This window comes from Neofelis nebulosa, chromosome 3, assembly GCF_028018385.1.
Source record: "Neofelis nebulosa isolate mNeoNeb1 chromosome 3, mNeoNeb1.pri, whole genome shotgun sequence".
Taxonomy (NCBI): Eukaryota; Metazoa; Chordata; class Mammalia; order Carnivora; family Felidae; genus Neofelis; species Neofelis nebulosa.
In genome coordinates this window covers 204067653-204084828 of record NC_080784.1, presented here as the reverse complement: position 1 = coordinate 204084828, position 17176 = coordinate 204067653, and the positions used below count along the sequence as shown (strand labels likewise).

General features: G+C 64.7%; 1 protein-coding gene across 12 annotated transcripts in view; it reads right to left on the bottom strand.

Moving 5' to 3' along the window:
• SH3TC1 (SH3 domain and tetratricopeptide repeats 1) overlaps positions 1-15634 on the bottom strand; it is a 47514-nt gene extending 31880 nt beyond the window's left edge. For 8 of the 12 annotated variants that reach the window (XM_058723181.1, XM_058723190.1, XM_058723182.1 and 5 more), the window contains exon 1: positions 15456-15620. The gene's annotated coding sequence lies outside the window, so the exon portion shown is untranslated. Of the gene's footprint in view, positions 1-939; positions 997-15455 lie in introns of those variants that run through there. The other 4 variants (XM_058723194.1, XM_058723193.1, XM_058723184.1 and 1 more) reach the window with 3 other exon arrangements.
• Between the last annotated feature and the right edge of the window lie 1542 nt (positions 15635-17176).

Sequence of the window (17176 nt, the reverse complement as noted above, 5' to 3'; positions counted from 1 at the left end):
TTTTGTGAGAATCAAGTCAGAACGGCCCATACGGGACGTGTCGCGGTCACCGACAGCGGTGCTGACGTTCTGAACAGACACTATCCCGAAGTGCTAACCAAGCACGGCCGTTTAATCGTCGTGACGACCGGGGGAGGGGGGGAGGGGGCTGCCACTGTGCCCTTTTCACAGGTGGCCAACCTGAGGCTTACAGCCAGGGACCCGGCCCCGCCGGGGTGGGTGGGGGGAGCACACATGGGATTCGAACCCAGAGGAGCTGAGTGCAGCACCTGTCTCGGGCCCCCGCCCCGCCTCCCGCCAGGAGTTCAGCCACAGAGCTGGGGGTCCTGGGGCGCCTGGAGGGGTCACTGGACGCCGGGAGAGGGTCTCAGTTGGTGTGCTGGGAGCACGTACCCAGGACAGGACCTGGCGTTGGAAATCCTGGGCCCGTGTCCTCCCCCACGACCGTCTGGTGGGTGCCCCTGGTCCGGGCACTCGCCCCATCTAGTTGACGGAAAAGAGGCCCAGGGTTGGTGACCTTGGAGTGGCCAGGCCACCGCTGCAGAGCCACCCTGGGCTGTCTTGTGGCCTCTCCTGCGGCGTGTGCCCGAGGTGGCGCCGTTCCAGGGCAGGGGACGAGACCCCCGAGACCCGGAATCCCTTATCGCAGGCCGCGTGCTCAGCCGGGGGACAGGCCAGCTGAGCGCCCGCACGGAGCGGGGTCAAGCGAGCTCACAGAAGCCAGGCTGGGCCAGCGTTCCAGAGTTCCGGCTGCCGTCTGCTAACCGGGACCCAGACCTCCGGGCTCCCCAGGCCACGGCTCTGCTCCCACGGTCCCAACACAGCAGAAAAGGCTTCGAGAAATCCAAAGTTGAGAGGCCGTTCTTAGACCCCACCGTGCGTGGCAAGACCCGACTCCGGGGCCAACACCTGCCCCGCCCGGCCCAGCGCCCCCCATACCTGCTCCCGCTGCTCAGACGCCGCTCCCCGCCCGGGGTGGGGGAGGGGTGGGGGGGGTGGGGGGGTGGGCGGCAGGACCGCAGGCACCCGGTGGCGGCTCCCGGCCCCTCCTGGCTGGCCCCGCGGGCTGTCTCGGCAGCCGGGGCGGCCGGCCGCCCACAGCCCAGCTGTCTGCACCGCGGCTGCCACCACCCCCTGCTTCCTGCCACACTTCCTCCCTGCGCCCCGGGCCGGTGGCGAGAGGTTGGCCCAGCGCGGCCTGCCTGGCGTTGATCATTAGCTCCTCCCTGGACCAGCTCCGGGCCAGGCCGCCTGCCCACCGCCCAGCCCCCAGGCTGTGAGAGCCGGGGAACCACCCAGGTTCCAGCCTGGGCCCCGGGCTTGGGGAAGTGCACCAGCCGTTGGCCGAGCGGCCCCGCCAAACCTCAGCCCTGCTCTGTTCCTCTTCCACTTGACCTGCACGGACACACACGCACGGACACACGTGCAGCCCCGTCCCCCTGCCAGGTGCCACCCAGCCCGTTGGCCCGCCAGGGACAGATCGGGGTCGGACCACAATTCTCCTTGCTCCCTGACTTCCCACCGGCTCTGGGCCCCACCTGGGGATCTGGGCTCCGCTCACCAGGGCGGGGGGGGGGGGGGGGGGGGGTGGGGTGGGGGGAGAGCTAGGCAGGGAATGAACTGGGGTCAGCCCACAGCCCCGTCCTCCCGTGTGCTCACTGAGGCAGGGGCACGGCTCCAGTCGCCGGCCCCAGCCGGGCCCCAAGAATCACCGCAGGAAAGCCACCTTCTCCCCTGTCCTGTGCTCAGACGGGCCAGGCTTTCACACCTGGCCTGGATCAGACCAGGAAAAAATCTCCAATTCAGTAGAAATGTGACTGGTTCACACACAGTGAAACTGAGGCTCAGGGAGGTCACGTGATATGCCCAAGGCCAGTGACGATTAGAAGAGCCCAGAACGGGTCTGACACATGCCAAAGCCCCGAGGCCGGGGTTTCTAAGGGCCGCACTGCTGACACTTGGGACGATCGCTCTTTGCCGTGGGGAGTGGCTGCTGTGTAGACGTGGGATTTCAGCAGCACCCCGGCCCGGCCAGCAAGATGCCCGTACCACCCACACCCCAGCTGTGACGGCCACACACATCTCCAGACGTTAGTCACCTGGGGGCAACGGTCCTCACCCTCCTGCCCGCCTGTCCTTCCTCTCACCGGCTCCTGGTGTCACCCACGGCCACCCAAAGTTACCAGTTCCCCTCCCTCCCTGCGGGGCCAGAGCCCAAGTGCCTCACTGGGTGGAGTCGGCCACTGAGGCCGAGAGCGGGCGAGGGTCTCCCTCTGGGGGCTCCAGCAGGTCACGGGCACAGCCATGCCTGGCACACGCCCAGCCCGGCCACCCCGCCCACTGCACAGAGACCCCACAGGGGGAGCCAAGGGTCAGGGGGAGGCGTTTTCACAGTCTCCTTGGCCGCGGGCAGATCTGACGCTCCTCTGTGGGTCCCAGGGGCCCAAGCAGGGGGTACAGCTGCTTCCCCGGGCAACTCCTTCCCTCTGGGAGGTGTGGCCTTGTCTCCCTGGAGGGACAGCTGTGAGGGTCACACTGCCAGTGTCCTGGGGCTGCCGTGACAGAGCTCCACAGACCGGGTGCCTTAGTCCCTCCCCGTCTGGAGGCCAGAGGTCTAAATCAGGCCTGGGCAGGCCGGCGCCCCCTCCCGAGGCTCCTTCCCGCCTCTTCCAGCTCCCGGGGCCCCGGGTGCTCCTGGGCTCCCGGCCACGTCGCTCGGGCTCCCCCAGCAGCACGTGGCCACCCCTGCACGTCTCCTCTTCTCTTCCGCCAGGGGGTGTTCTGAGGTTCCCGTGGGCCACCATCCCGCCCGGGACCCCTAAACGCCCGTGGGAGTGGGGAGCAGGCTCAGGACACGGCAGCTGGTGAACACTCACACCGCCTGCCTGGCCACAGCGCCGCCCTCTGGTCACGCCTCAGCCACCCGTCGTCCTTCAGGGGCGCGTCCTCCTGCCCATCTCTGGGAGGCCTGAACGAGGTCTGGGTGCCCTGTCCTGAGGCTCCTCCCGGGCGAGGGTCCTCACTGCCCCTTCCTCGCAGACACCTGCCTCTCCGTCTCCCCACCCTCCTCCATCCATTCCAGTTCTCCTTCCAACCTGCCCAGCCCAGCGGGGCCTGCCCAGCGCCCTGCGCCTCTGCCCTCACAGCCCTGGGGACCGGTGATGCCCTCGTCCGTGTGAAGGACCCACTGCGCATTGGAAGTTGGATTCTCCTTGCCCCCCCTCTGCAGCATGGGTGCTCCTCTCCTGCGGCCACTCTCCGGGGCGGGCCTGCCTCCCCCGTCCAGACACAGGGGCCCCAGGGCAGCTGGCACCTGCGGATGCCCACGGACGGGCCCACAGCACCCCCGGGCCCCCCTGTCACCCCTCCGGCCTTCTCACCGGAGGGGAGAGCTCCTACCACAAGGGGTAGGAGGTGGGCACCTGCGTCCGTGGACAGCACCTTGAAGGTCAGCTCTGCCGCGCTGGCCACACGACCTTGGCGTTTTGGATTCTCACGGAAGCCCCAGATGGGGTCAGATGCTATTCTGCGGTCTTACTCTCGGTCGTCACGAGGATTAAACTAGACGCAGGAATGCTCCAACAGACCAAGTGCAGACCAAGTTGCTACAGCTGCACGTAAATGTCTGTTCATTTTACAAATGCCCGTGTCCAGGCTCTCCGGTGGCCGAGGCCCACGGGCACCAGGGGCACAGCTCTCCAGGCAAACGAGAGCTCTCGGCTGCCCACCCCTCGTTATGCCCCTCGCAGCCCGGGGCTGGCCTGTGCCACGGCCCGGGGGACCCCGGGGGCTGCTCCTGGGCACCGGCACGGAGACCTCCCTCTCCGCCCCCTGCGTGCCCTCCACGCATCCCCCTGCTCCTCTCGACCTCCGCCCCGAGCCTGTGAGGTGCGACCCTGGCTCTCCAGCCTGCGCTCCAGAACCCCACCGTGCGCACGACACCAGATGCTTGGCCTCTTCTCCCTTTGTTTTTCTGGAAATTGTGCTGAACGAGGTCTCAGATGGGCTCCACATCCATAACAGGGTCTGGACACACTTCCTCTCCTGGCCATTGTCCCCTGCTGCGGCCCGAGACCCCGCATCCTGTTTGTCTCCGCAGCTACGCTCTTGGTCCAAGGCCGGGGGCGGGGGTTTCCCAGGGCCTCCCCAAGCGTGCCCAGCGTTCGTCCGCGCTGCAGAGCACTCAGACTCCACAGGATGCACCCCGATTCCCCACGGCACACCCCAATCCGGTGTCTCGACTTTGCACGGTGCACCCGGACTGTGCTGATCGCACCGACCCCAGAGCATGCAGCCCTAAGCACAGGGTGCCCGATTCTGCACCGTGCACCCCCAACTCCGGAGTGCACCCCAATCCCGCAAGTGCACCCCAGGAACCCTCCAGAGGAAGAACACGAGCTTTCTAGGGGACTTTGCAAACAAGGGTCCCTCGTGGAGGCTGGGTATGAGGCCGGCCCACACTGCCCAGGCTGTGAGTCCCTCTGGGAGAGCCTGTCACTCCCGGGGTCTCGCTGCCCCCCTTGCAGAAGGTGGAGTCCCACGTGGAGGTCTCTAAGTGCCCTCCCCCCACCCACACACGCCTCAACGGCTCTGGTGCCTAACACGGCTGCGGTAATAAATCCCATCACACTTGCCAAGAAGATGCCAGACGTGCGGGTTAGAGCCCTCCTGGTGTGAGTGTTACCGCCACGCACTGGACGCAGAGGCAGCTCCCGCCCAGGGTCGCGGGGCCCGCAGGCAGTGGCGCCAGCCGGGGTCTCAGGTCCACCCAGCACCGGGGCGGATGCCCTGACTCCCAGGAACCCGGAGAGCAAGTCCGGTCCGAGGCCGGCATTTTCCAAGTCATCAGACCCCGTGCTTCGAGCACCACAGTCTGACTTTAATTCTCTTGGACGGCAATTCTGCCCCTTTTCACATCACAGGGACCGGCCGATGTCTCGTTGAATCGTAAGGTGCCGGGGGGGGGGCGGGGGGGGGCACGTCTGGAAGCTGCCCAGCTGTCCACAGACTCGAGTGTCCGTAGAGCTTTTCCGAGCACCTGCCTCTGGGGCCCGCCTTTCCCCTCCTCCAGGAAGCCCGCGTGCAGCTATGAGGGTGCTGGATGGAAAGCAAACCAAACCTTGAGGGCAGCACTTTCCCCGACAGAGGGGCGAGCACGTTTGGGAAGCGGGATGGCTCGCGTCCCGCATTTTGCCGCTCGGGACGAAGAGACACGTTTTCTAGCCAGTGGGGAAGCCGTGGGCACGACTCCCCGCACCCGGGAGAGCACGCGCGTCCGCGGAAGGCCGGGGCCTGACACACCACAGCCCACGCTCAGGGTGGGAGGCTGGCCTGGCCTGTGTCCTCTGTGCGGCCTCGGGGAGTCGCGCAGGACTCGGAGGACACGGAGGCTCAGAGAGGGGACGGGGGAAGGAGCCGCACGGGCAGGGCCTCCCCGAGGGGTTATGTGGACGGTTGTGCTGAAGCACACGGAGCCTGGCACTCTCCGTCCCTTGACCACACGCTGTCACTCGGTCCCTGTCTCCCCAGGGTCCTTTGCAGGGAAGACAGTCTAAGGCTTCCTTCCAGATGGAGGCTGTCCCAGGTGGCCCTGGGAAGTACCCAAACCGGTTATGTGTCCTTCCCTTGGGAAAGTCTGCACCACCCAGGGGACCAGCTGCACCGGCAAGCCCCCAGCCCAGCCCAGCCCAGCCCAGCGGCTGTAACTTCTAGGATGCTCTCCCAGGGTTCCTGGCGGCCCCTCTCCCGCCCTAAATCCGCCTGACTCCACCCTGGACTCCACCTTGTGATACAGGCAGAGATTTCTTTCCTCCGAGCCCTTGGGCAGCGCCTGCCGAACCCGGGGCGCTGACTCACCCCTGCTCAGCGGGGATGGAACCCCGGGCTGCGATCCAGAGCTGGGACGCCGGGGGCTGAGGGGGCCCTGCCTTTCACCCTTCGTTTATTTCTTATTGTTCAGCTCTTGGGGCAGATAGCAACAGCTGTGGTCAAGTGAAGGTAAAAGGCAATTCTGAATTTCGTCATGTCCTCCTAAGGTATTTCCAGTTCTCTGGGACTGCGACCCAGGCCTCCCCCGGCCCAGCTGGGCCCCCCAGGACACCCTCCCTTGCCCGCGGCCCAGCGTCTTGCCAGATCCCCTACTCGATCTTGAGATAGCTCTGCTCTCTGGGGTTCGACGCTACCCGCCCCCCACCCCCATCAACGATCTTGGCCCTCCCATCTCCGCTCTGCCTTCCAGGCTCCCGGCCATCAGGTCCCACAGGCAAACTGGGGAGACAGACCTGGAAAGAGAGTGGGACAAAGTAGCACGGTCCTTACAGGGGCAAAGGGAAGCCTGGGATGGAAAGGAGAGGAGGGGAGAATCAAGGAAGACTTCTTGGAAGTGGAGGCCTCTGGGCTGAGTCTTTCAAGACGAGGCCAAGAGGGGGTGTTGCAGAGGTCTTCCCGGGGCCAGGGCCAGACAGAAGAGCCCTTAAACCTGGCCTCCACCTAGACAACCCTACTCCAGACACGTAGGTCTGCAGCGTTATGGAAGCTGGAGAGGCCAGGTCACGCTCTTGCCCCCAGGGTTAACCCACAGCCGGTCAGAGTGGTGAATCTCAGGAATGCAGAGGCCCCCAGGGGCGGTAGGGTAGGGTGCGCGACTTCTCCCTACTCCCTGGGCTCCGGGTCTCTCCAGCCGCCCTGGGCGGTAGAAAACAAGGCCCGCTGAGGCCACACAGGCAGTTCTAGAGCGGAGGCGACGATGCGTTCTCATCAGGCGGGTCCAGGCCAGGGGAGTGTGAAACAGGGGACACCACATAGGCGGTAGGCGGCGTTCACACAAATGGTCCACAGCAGGTGCACCTTGTGCAGGTGAGACCTTGTATACAAAACAGGGGTTGGATCCGGCCCTCAGAGCGGGCCCTGCTCTGGAGAATGGGTGGGGTGGGCACACGTGGAAAAGCATCTCAGGATCCCCCCAGCGTTCCCGTGGTCCACGCTCAGAACACCCCGTCGTCTTTCCCGGTCTCTGGCTCCCCATCTGTGTGATGCAGATGTGACCCGGCCTAATGCAATTTTCCAGACAGGCAAACAGACGGGGCAGCACGCACCCTCCGGGGCCCATGTCCCTGAGCCCCACCTGGGTCTAGGAACCCGGAAGGTCGGGCTGGACATGCCCGTCGGCACGCCCGGGTCTGAGGACAGATGCATTGGGGATGGAAACAGACTCCGCGGGCCTGGAGCCTGGCACCCAGCTGCCACCGGCCACACAGAAAGGGCCAGAACGGGGCCGTGCTCAGCAAGGCACCGCCTGTGTTTGTTATTTTTGGCCTCAGCGGCTGAAAATGCCCCAATCAAAGATGAGCAAAGCTCGAGTCGGCGAGATTTCAGGAACTGCTCTTTGCAAAACAAGGATATTGGGACCAAACAGGCCTGTGATGACTGACGGCCACCCCGGGCCGGGTCACAGGCTGCAGGAAGCTGTCAGCAGTTCCCGAGCCTCGGCCGGGACTGATGACGCTCCCTGCCTCCTCCCCCCTCCCCCTCCCTCCCCCGGTCATGACCATCCGGCCTTCACGCCAGGGACTCGCTGACTCGGCCGGGCAGGGCGGCCCGAGAGCTGGCCGGGCGCTCCTCCAGACCACGCTCCTGCATCTGGAGCGGCCAGGGAGGCCAGGTGCTTCCAGAAATGGAGACTTAAGTGGGGCGCCCCTCCTTGCACCCCAAATAATACGCCTCGGGTCCTCAGAGGAAGCCGGTTAGAAGGCATAGAGACTATCTTTGCTGCCCGCCTAGGGAGCCTGTGCCTCACGCCTGCAGGGGCGCCACGGTGCCCGCCAGCTCTCAGTAGCCCCCTCCTCGATGAGAGATGGGGTCCCAAGGGGCCACACGGCTGCGAGTGGCCAAGTCTCAGGAGCACGCCGGTTTCTCCCTTTGTGGTACAGGCGCGTCCTACCCACCGGACCGTCTGGCTGTGGGCCGTGGGGTGACCCAGGGCGGGGTGCACAGAGGAGGCGGGAGTGACGGCCCGAGTCGCCCCGGCTTACAGACGAGACCCCAGGGACACCCTGATCCCACTGAACCTCGCTCCCCAGAGCAGCAGCATTCCTGACTCTGGGTGTGGGACCCCGGCTGGAATTCTGGACATTCCCCGGAGCCCAGTCACCAGGGGGCGGATCTGGAAACTCGCTTACGCAAACATTAACCTTAACCCAGCGGAGCACACACTTCCCAAAGGCCTCCCGGGCATGAAGGTGAAGTCCTCCCAGCCCCGACCCATCTCCCTGGAAACCAGGCCCACGTCGGGGCAGTGGGGGGGTGGGGGGGGACAGGCTTAGGCGGGAATTTCCGCAGGACTCACTCCCGAGGCCCCCTTGGCCTGTGCTGGGACACGCAGGAGGGTGGCCCTGTCAGCCCCCAGGTCGCTGAGGGCATGCGGGGGGCACGTATTGTTTGCCTACTTCCCCTCTTCCTGCTCCCTTCCCAGCAGCACCTCCTTCCCTGCTCAGCCCGGCCTCGCCCCCCCACCCCCACCCCTGCCCAAAACCGGCCTCGTCCAGGCCACCTGCTCCCGCCACGTCCGCCTCCCTGTTTTCTCGGCCCAGCGGACCACACGCCCCCTCCGAATCTGTACCTGCACCGGCCACACCTCTCCGCCCGCACCGGCCCCGTGCACTCGCGCAGTCGGGGACTTCTGGAGCCGTCTGTCTGTCTGTCCACACTGGCGGTTCCAGGGTGCCATCTCTGAGCCCTGGGGGCGGGGCTGGAGCACAAGGCACTCCTCTTGGGGGGACCTGGACACCTGCCCCCCCCGGCCCCCGACCCGTGGCCGTCTGAGCCCCCGGCCCCGGCCCTGCATTTGCACGTCCCTCTTCCTGGTCAGCTTCTCCACCAGGCTCTGACCGCCACTCGCCAAAGCGTCCCGCAGGCCCTGCCTCCTTCCAGCCTCCCCTGAGCCGAGCGGCACAAGCCCCCCCTGCCCCAGCCCCCAGCGCCCTGAGCTCGTCCGCACTGTAACTGGGGTCTCCGCAGAGGCTGTCGCTTGGTTAACACACGAGGACCCACAACGGGGGCGCCTCAGGGGCGTCGATGGGCCCCACACGCGCTTGTGAAATGACGGGGACACAGAGCCGCTGAAGGGCGCGGTGGGCGGCCCAAGCCCCGCAGGACCCTGAGCGCCAGCCTGGGAGCACAGATCTGCCTGCCGGGCGCGCAGAAGGGGCGGATCCCCGAACGACGCTCCTCGGAGGCCCTGAGCCCTACAGACGCTGACCTTTTCCACCTGCCCATTATCCAGGGGCTCCCTTCCTTCCTGGCCTCCGGGGGGGGGGGGCCAGCTGGGCGGACGAGACCCGAAGCGAGTGTGAACGGCACCGGGCGGGCCCTGGCCACAGCACTCGTGCCCTGTGACCCATGTCACAGAGACGGGGTCAGGGTCACAGCCTCCTCCGCACGGCCCGCCATGGGCTCTGAGCCCCACACCTGTGCCCTTCCCACGCCGGCCGCCCAGCCGCGAGCTCTCATGGGCCGTGTCACGGCTTCCGAGACAGCCTAGCGGCCACCCCCAGGGTCCCCTCTCACTCGCTGTGGGATGTGCACCTCCTCCCCCTCCCTCTCCTGCGTGCAGAGAGGGTAGCTGTCTGCACCGGTTCCCGCGGACCCGACGCTGGCTGTGCGCAGCGTGGGGAGAGGGTCGCACAAAGCAGAGCTGTTACGGTCATCACTATACAATGAGGGCAGGGCTCGGGGGCTGCAGCACCGCCCAGCCCCACACCTGCCGGCCCTACTCGGTGCCCGGCCCAGGGCGTCAGACAGCCCCGCCTGCAGAGCCCTCAGCCTCCTGGTGACAGCAGCCAAGGAAACGTATGGAGACAAGACAGCACAGCCGGAGTGACCGTGACAGGGGATGCCCAGAGAGGCCGGGGCCACCACACAGCCAGGATCCCGCCTGGGGACCGCTGGGGAGGCTGCCTGGAGGAGGCGCGCGGAGCCAAGCCTGGGCACGTGAGCTACATCCCCCAGCTTGAGCTAAACACAAAGCCTAGAGCTTCTTATGGTCCCAGAAAGTAGGAAGTGGGAGGGAGGGAGGGACAAAGGACACACAGATGGATGGATCCCACCCTGGTGGGATGATGTCAAAGGGACGCAGGAGCCAATCAAGAGCTCCCAATGGCCAAAGCGAGAACACTAGGAGCTTCAAAATAAAGTAGAATCGGGTTGTAACCCAAGGTATAAAATAAACATCCTGCAGAGCTCCTCAGCTGGGCCTGGCCTCTCCTCTGAGTCCCCATCATCGGCCACCCCACTCACCCCATCAGGGAGGACAGGGAGCTGCCCGCACATCACCCCTCTCGGCCCTTCCCCACCGTGAGCGAGGGCTTTGCACAGGATGCTCCTCTGCCTGGAGCACAGTCTTCCCTCCCCGGCGAACTCTCATGCCTCCTTCCAAACACGACTCGGCCATCACCGCCTCTGGGAGCCTTCTGGGATTGCTCCCGCTTGTGGGAGGGGTTGGCAGAGGAGGGGAGGGAGTGCTTTGCCTTTGCCCTGTCCACCTGGGCCCGGCCGACCCTCCCACAGCTCACCCCTCACCGCACCCCTGCAAGTCTCCCAGAGCCGGCCGAGGGCGGACAGGCACTGCGCCCTCTAACATGGTGCCCGGTGCCTGGCGGGGGCTCAGCGACGTCCTGTTCACTGACCCGAATCCCAGGCTAACGGGCGCCTTGGGTGAGTCATTTACCTGTCAGCCTCAGGCACCCTATCCATGGGCAGGACAGGGTCTGGGACGGGGGCGTGGGTGCCCCATAATTACGGGAGAGAGCCCGGTGACGCGGGGCCACTCTCAGGGCCCGAGCGCCGGGCACCTGCAGACACAGCCTCTTTCTTTATCTAATTGTATCTAAAACAGTTCAGATTTAGAGAAACGTCGCCCTGAAAGCACGCAGCTCCCACACACCCACACCGGGCGTCCCCTGCGGTTAACGCGTCCCATGCCCGTTGCACGCCTGTCACACTTGGTGAACGAGTCACACACTGACTCGTCATTATTCACCAAAGTCCACACTTGGTTCAACTGCCTCTGTTTTCCCCTGATGTCCTTCCAGTCCTCAGAGCCACCGAGGGCACCACCATATTCGAGTGTCCCTGCTTTTCATGACCTTACTTTTGGGAAGGACTGGCCACAACCATGTTTGGGGAATGTCCTTCCATCGCGATTGGTCTGGTGTTTCCCCATTTAAAAAAATTTTTTTTAATTTATTTTTGAGAGAGAGAGAGAGAGAGCACGGGAGGGGCAGAGAGAGAAGGAGACACAGAATTGGAAGCCGGCTCCAGGCTCCAAGCTGTCAGGACAGAGCCTGACGCGGGGCTTGAACCCACGAACCGTGAGATCGCGACCTGAGCCGAAGTCGGATGCTTAACGGACGGAGCCACCCAGGCAGCCTGAAAAAAAAATTTTTTTAATGTTTATTTATTTTTGAGAGAGAGAGAGAGACAGAGACAGAGTGTGAGCGCGGGGAGGAGCAGAGAGAGAGGGAGACACAGGATCTAAAGCAGGCTCCAGGCTCTGAGCTGTCCGCACAGAGCCCGACGCGGGGCTTGAACTCACGGACCTCGAGATCATGCCCTGAGCCGAAATCGAGAGTTGGATGCTTAACCAGCTGAGCCACCCAGGTGCCCTTTCTCATTTCCAACAACCAAACCTGCTGCTGACCTGTCGCTGAGTCGGGCCAGGCCTGGGCCCCGCTGCCAGCGGCTGTTTTTAGCTGAAGCGGGCCTGAGAAGCCGGCCCTCTCAACGCGGGCCCTACGCCGCGCCAGAGGAAAGACCGAGCACCCCGCAGAAGAGCAGTGGGACCGGGTCCTGTCTGTTAAGACAGAGCAAATGATGCTCAAGCTCCCCAGCCAGGCGTGCAAAACGATCCCAAAGGACTTGGTCACCTCCCGGTTCAGCGAGACCAGGCCTCGGTCAGCCAGTGCCCGGGACCAGTGTGAGGGCGGGCAAGCCACCAACAAAACCGAGGCCCTGAGCGGCAGCCCCGCCTCCGGAATTCCCCCCGGGCACACGGCCACCCACCAAGGAAATGGCGGGGCTGCCAGGGCGTCCAGGCTCCTTACAACAGCTGCACCTGGGGAATAGCCCGGGCGTGGGACTGACGTCGCTCCAGCCAGCACCCAGCAGCCAGCAGCACAGAACGGGAAGCTCCCCGCGGCCGACCGGGAAAGGTCCCCGAGACCCAGCGACGGGGGAGACTGAGGTGCGGGGATATGTGCGTCATGCTGCGTCTTGGGCTCTAAAGGGGGTCGGAATGCGTCTGCGTTTGCTGGCATTTGTGGAGGGAAACCGTGAGGGGAAGAAAGGAGCAGGGGGGTTGAGTAGGTGAAGCGCGGGCATTTTGCCGGGCGGTGAACCTCGTCACCGGGTGCTGTGACACCTTGTGCACGCCACGTGTGTGGATAAGGACGCGGTAGGAGGTCGGGGCCGCCAGGACGGGCGCAGGGGGCGGAGCAGGGGTCCGTGTCACCGAGGCGTGAGCCACCCTCACTGAAGGTGGCAGCGGGTGGGCCAGACCGAAGCCAAAAGGAGCCACACGTTCTCACCGGGCGCCAGCCGATATCGCCGCTCAGCACGGGGCAGGGGTGACACATTCTCAGACTTCTGCACAGGTGCCGAGCCGCTGGAATTTGAACAATTAAGTACATGGACGGTGGATGGTGAAAGCCAGGTTTGTCACTGTTGGAGTAGGGTTACAGAAAATCAAGGAGAGGGGCTGGAAGAATCCATACGGCGATGGGTGACGGGCGGGGACATCAGGTCTCAGTTGACACAGACACATTCCGCATACGGAAGTGCTCACATCGGTGTGTGTGCAAAGTACTTAGACCCGCGTACGGAGACGGGTCAGACGCGCACACGCTGACTTGCAGATTCGTGCACACGCACGGGTCAGTACACCCATACGTGCAGATCTGTGTGAAAAAGAGAAGACCTAGGTAGCCGCAAGCACGCCCAGAGTGCGGACAGATCTTGGGTCCTAAGACCATCCTCCAACAGAGGGACTCAGGACCCTTGGAGAAACGGCCGGCTCTAGGACCAGGCCAGCAAAGGGCCAGGGTGGGGCCTGGCTTGTGGTGCCACAGAGGAAGGAAGCGAATGAGCGGCTGAGCGAATGGATGAAATGCCACCAGGACGGGGTGAGTCGAGGGGACACAGGAGCCCACTGAGAGAGCTCCCAATGGCCAAAGCTAGAAAGCTTTGAGCAAGAAAATTAATTAGTATCAGATTAGAACCCAAATTGTAAGATATCCATGAGTCTATCCAGGATGAATCCATGAGCAAATACATAAAGGAGGGAGAAGGGACAGATCTCTCCCCTGCAGAAGAACCTCCAGGGATTTACGTGGAGACACCACCCCTGAGGAGGGGGGCCCCCTCCCCAGTCCTCAGGTGGGCGCCGAGCGCCGTGACCTCCCCGCTAAGAGCGCAGTGCAGGACGGTGGGGAGGGGGCCGGGCGGTGAGGAAGCCCGGCAAACCTGGCCGGGGGGTCAAGGTCAGCATCCCAGTGACGGCGGGTGCCCTTGACGGGACGCGAGGAGAGGGCACTCCATCACCCCGGTCTTCCTCCCGGGGACCCGCGATCCCCGTGTAAGCACGGGAGACGATCAGACGAGTCCCGGCCGAGGGACCTCGCACACAACCCCTGGCCGGGACTCCTCGCAGAAATCGTCACAACATGGCAAGTCTGAGGAACCGTCCCAGCCCCGAGGAGCCGGGAGACGGGCGGACAAAATGTCATGTGATGTCCTGGGCGGGCTCCTGGGCAGGGAGGGGACACTAAGGGGAAATCTAAGGGCATCCGAGCCAAGGATAGACTTTACTTAAGAATAAAGTCTGGTGGCTCAGTCAGTTAAGTGTCCAACTTCAGCTCAGGTCATGATCTCACAGTTTGTGGGTTCGAGCCCCGCGTCGGGCTCTGTGTTGACAGCTCAGAGCCTGGAGATCTGCTTTGGAGTCTGTGTCTCCCTCTCTCTCTGCCTCTCCCCTGCTCTCTCTCAAAAAAAATTTTGTTTATTAAAAAAAAAGAACAATGGACCCATACTTGTGCACCAGCTGAGGCAAACACACCCTTCTAATGTAAGATGTCAACGGTCAAGGAGACTGGGTGGGAGGGTATGAGAAGTCTGTGCTAGCTTGGCAGTGGTTCTGTAAATCTAAAACTGTTCTGAAAGGTGAAAAAGGTGGAACACCAGGATGCGGGTGGAGAGGGAACCATTAAGACCCACACACTGAGGGTACAGCCGGGCCTGCAGCCGACTGCCTGGGGCGAAGTCCCAGGTCCACTTGCTGTGGCCCTGGGCCAGCCCAGGAGCCTCCCAGCGCCGCACCTGCACCTCCCTCAGCGGGGCTCAAGGACACCGAGGCAGGCCTTGGGCGGCCCATCCTAGCCCAGCCGCTACCCTCCAGGGGTCTCGGCCACGTTGCGGCACCCAGAGCCTCGGGCCTCTCCGTGTGAATCAAGGAGGAGGAACCCTCACGGTCCGTCCCGAGAACCCTGCAGCCACTGGGGAGGGGGACGGTCACAAGGGTCCTTGTGCCTGTGCAGAAACTGAGGCTCAGAGCAGAGCAGCACCTGGGGCCACGGAGGGGCCCCTCACCCCGGTCAGCCTGTGCCAAGTCCACAGCGGGGGTCGCAGGACTGTGGGAGCAAGGCCCCTCCCTGGTCTCGTCCATATCTGGCCCCATTCCTCTCCCCACGGCCCTTCCCTGCTCCAAGCCTCTCTCAGGCCCACCTCTGAAGGAGCTGTCGTCCCTGGGGCCGGCGGGGCGACAGGGACTTTGGCCCCTGGGGGCTGAGATGGGGGCTGGAGAAAGAGGGGGGGCAGAGAGCAGGGTGCTGAAGTCCAGGCAGGTAGGGCCGCACCAGGGCGAGGGAAAGCCAGGACCCCGGCCCCTGCCACCAGCCCAGGGCTGTGGCTCCTCTCCATGGTCATCAGCACAGACAGAGGCCGCTGACTGATTGTGGGCCTGCACGGGGCCCCCGTGACTCTCTCACCCTACAGACAGGGACACTGAGGTACAGAGGGGCAGGGTCACTAGCTCCCAGGTGCTGGGCCAGGATCAGAACCCCTGGGCCCACTGTCTCCTGAGCCCTCCCGGGGCCCCAACCTGGGGGCAGGCACATCCCCCCCTCACAGTGGCCACCGCGACAACATCCAGCGTCACCTGCCGGCTCTCAGCTCCTTTCTCAGGCGTGGGGACACCAGGCTGGCCTTTCCTTGGCCACCTGAATCCCAGCCTGAAGCAGCACCCGCCCTGCTGCTCCCCGACCAGGCGGGATTGGAGGGCACGCCCCACGCACGCCCTCCCCTGACCCCACCTGTCCAGACAGGTGAGCTGAGCCAGGCCGGGGGGCCGCCGCCGCGCAGGGGTGGCTCTTCCCGGGGCAGATCCAGCCCAGTGGCCGGGGACTTACCCTGCCAGGGGGCAGACGCTGCCAGCGAAGTAAGAGAGGGAGGGAGGCTGCCTGGGTCCCTCACCTGCGGCTGCCGCGGACACCTGCCTCCTGGTCCAGGGCCCCACAGGTCGGTGGGTCCAGCCGGGGCAGGATGCACACGCTTTAGGCCCTCAGGCTCCAATCAGGTGGCCCGACAGTCGCCCAGGTCATTGGTCACGCCCACGACTACGGCCCGCCCCTCGAGTCTCCTCCCCCTTGACCTTCCTCCTCCTTATCTGCTCGGAAGTCCCCGGTCAGCATTCCCGAGCTGGGAGGGGAGGGGTGGCCTGGGGGGAAGTGCAGGCTCCAGGTCTGGTGTGCGGGGGAATTGGGGGGGGGGAACCCTCAAGGAGGAGGGAGGCCTGGCCCCTGAACGGCTGCAGGGGGCGGGGACAACCCACCGCTTAGCTGGGCTGAAGAGAGCTCGCCCCTCCAGCGGGCCCTGCTTCCTGTAGCCGGGCCTGGGGGCAGCCGGCTGGGGCACTCAGCAAACACTTATTGGACACCTACTGTGTGCTGGGCCCAGCGTGAGGTCAGCAGTGGGTCAGCGAAGGGGGGCAGGGTCTCTCGTGTGGGGTCCAGAGAAGCCCATATTTGCTCATGATGAGTCACCTGCCGTGTCCTTAAATTTGGAGTCTAGACTCCAAGGTCCGGCCCAGAAATCTGGGTTTTCAACAAGTTCCCAAGTGACCTTTGACACCCCCGTCCCCAAAGGGCACACCTACCTTCAGATTAAGCGACAGGTGGGCGCTGACCCGCCCGGCCCTGTCCCCTCCGCAGACCCCTGACCGCGAAGGGAGGCAGACACCTGCCCTACCTCGTCAGTGCTCGTGAGGATAAGCGGCTCGCGACTGTTGGGGGCGGCACCCCAGCTGTGCATTTTCACCAGGCATCCCGGTGACTCTCGGCCACGGGAGGTGATTCGTGCCGTCACGGCCGGAGGTGGGCAGGGAGTCACTGGCTCAGTTAGGAGTCGGGACACGCTGGGCTGTGGGGCCTGAGCGCCCGTCCTCGTCACCTGTGGGGACGCGTGAACGAATGACCTAGGCAGTGTCTGAGGCGTTCTCCACTTTGTGAGAGCGCGGGGTAGGATTCTGCATGGCCCTGCCGGTTGACAGCCGATGGCACCGGCCGGGCGGCCCCGACGCTGTCCAGTCTAGAGACCTTCCCGCAAAGCCTCACGGGCTTGTCCGTGTGTCCGGTGCTGCCCCAGGACGGGGCTCCTTCCAGGGAGGACGGCCGGGTCCCAGAACTGCCACCCCCGTGAGGGCCACCCACCGCCAGCTGCCCTCAGCACGTGCAGCCTAGAGACTTCTGAATTCCTCTCAAGGATCCAGGGGGTAGAGATCACACAAGGAAGCCAGAGCCCCGCTCTTCCGGAAACTCCAAGAGCCTGGCTGCATGGGGCGGCTCTCCCGCCTGGCCCACTCGGGGCCGGGGAGCTTCCCAATGCCCACGGTCACATGGGGGCTCCACCGATTCACTAGGTGGCATCCTTTAGGGACTGAGCTGTGACCCCGCTTTCCCGGGCCTAGTGGGGGCCCAGCGGCCAAGCCCCGTGGCTCGGTCCCCAGGAACCTGTCGGGCGTCCTGGGGCCCGTGGGGATCCTCCAAGCTCTCGGACGGTGCCCAGGGGAGGATGCCAGTCACCAGCCCGGAGGGGCATAGAGGTGGTGAGGGCCTGCAGGGGGCCAGCACCC